The 1,847-nt window shown below is 46.9% G+C and overlaps 1 non-coding gene across 1 annotated transcript; it reads left to right on the top strand.

Moving 5' to 3' along the window:
* Positions 1-1,512: 1,512 nt before the first annotated feature.
* Positions 1,513-1,616, top strand: LOC120100175 (U6 spliceosomal RNA). The gene has a single exon (XR_005499967.1). It is a non-coding gene; the product is annotated as a U6 spliceosomal RNA (small nuclear RNA).
* The last annotated feature ends 231 nt before the right edge of the window (positions 1,617-1,847 follow it).

Raw genomic sequence — 1,847 nt, 5'->3', positions numbered from 1 at the left:
CAGCGTCTTCTTCTGATTCAATCGGCTGCACCAACGTTCCCTTCTAGCCTCCTCCTTGTGTGTCTGGAGATAGATGGTCAGACAGAGACTACTGCTCAGGTGGCCTGTATGACAAAGTAGATCTTCCCAGGACAGTAGTATGGGACCAGGGTCTCCTCCTTTACCTACTGCTATTCCTAGACAGGGTTGGCTTGGTCACATTCTGTTTCCCTGCCATTGTCCCTTACCCACTTCCCTCTTACCCTCCCTTCCTTTTAGATCTTATTTTTACACAGAGTTGCACAATATCAGGGTGATTCAGAACTCTGAACACTCATGCCTCTACCTCCCTAGTGCTGGGAATGCAGGCACGAGTCACCCATAATTCCCCGCCAGTCTATTTCTTGGCATTCTAGTGTCAAGTTTTGGTCGAGAATGATCATCCTCTATCCATGCTGGAGTGGCCATGGCCCTCAATAAATGTTTTCCCCATTCTTTTATGGCCACACTTGATGCTGCCCCACCCCCCTGCCCCATTTCAGGTCCTTCCAGGTCCTACTCCCTGGCCTTTAGAGACATTTTCACAGCCTCCTGTGGGCCTCCTGGCTCTACCTGGCTGGTGGTGGAGCAGGAGAGACAGTCACACCATCAGGCAGGCCTGTGTGCTTATTTGTTGATCCACACCTACCTCGTTCTGGAAGCATTTAATGTGAATGGCAAAAATACATTCAGTAGAATAGCATTAAAATATATAACAGCTTAGGGTGAAGAGAAAACAAGGCATGAGCGGAGACTGAGGCCATGGGGTAAAGCCCAAGTAGAAAGTAATATTTGGGAAGGTTGTGGGCCTGGTAGGTAGGGGCTCTATTAAGTACGGTTATTGGAAACTTCTGTACAATACGGAGAACTGGCTCTCAGTACAAACACACATGGTTTTACTTCATAGTAAGGATTGTGTCAGAGTCTTTTAAAAGGAACTAGCAACCACATCTGCAGAAGACACGCAGGTTCTGAAGATGCCTTGGGCACAACATGGAAGGAGAGGCTATGGGGTACTATCAGCCAACGTAGATTCTGAAAACCCACTTTGCATGTGTTCCTGGGCACCTGAATGGCAGCGCTCCTCTGTAGCCTTCCCTAGGTCAGCTGATAAGACATGAATTGGCCCGATCTCCTGGCTCCCCCTCTATATGGTCCCTGTCACAAGCCATGAGCCCAGAGGACTTTTCCTCCCTTAAATTGGCTCTTGTCAGGTATTTTATCAAAGTGCTACAGAGTGGGCTGGAGAAATGGCTCATTGGTGAAGAGCACTGGCTCTTATGCAGAACCTAGGTTCAATTCCAAGTATCCATATGGTGCCTCATTACTGCCTGAAACTCCAACTGTAGGGGATCTGAGGCCCTCCTTTGGCCTCCGTGGGCACTGCATGCACATGGTGCAGACTTTCATGCAAGCAGAACACTCACCACGGAATATAAAAATAAATAAATCTCTTTTGGGAAGTGGCACGAAGTAACTTTTTAAAAGACTTGTGTGCTCGCTTCGGCAGCACATATACTAACATTGGAACAACACAGAAGTTAGCATGGTCCCTGCGCCAGGATGACACGCAAATTCAGGAAGCGTACCATGGTTTTTTTTTAGTTCCTGCCCTAGCGCCATTTCAGGATGGATTATGGTATGGGAATATAAGTGAAATAAACACTTTTCCTCCTTAAAAATACAAAAAGGATTTGTTTATTTTACTTTATGTGTATGAATGTTTTGCCTGCATGTATGCACTCCTTGCGAACGCCGGTAGGATCCCCTGGAATTAGGGTTACAGGTGGTTGTAAGCTACCATATGGGTACTAGGAATTAAACCCAGG

Source organism: Rattus norvegicus, chromosome 1, assembly GCF_036323735.1.
Source record: "Rattus norvegicus strain BN/NHsdMcwi chromosome 1, GRCr8, whole genome shotgun sequence".
Lineage (NCBI taxonomy): Eukaryota > Metazoa > Chordata > Mammalia > Rodentia > Muridae > Rattus > Rattus norvegicus.
This window is presented reverse-complemented; position numbering and strand designations above follow the sequence as displayed.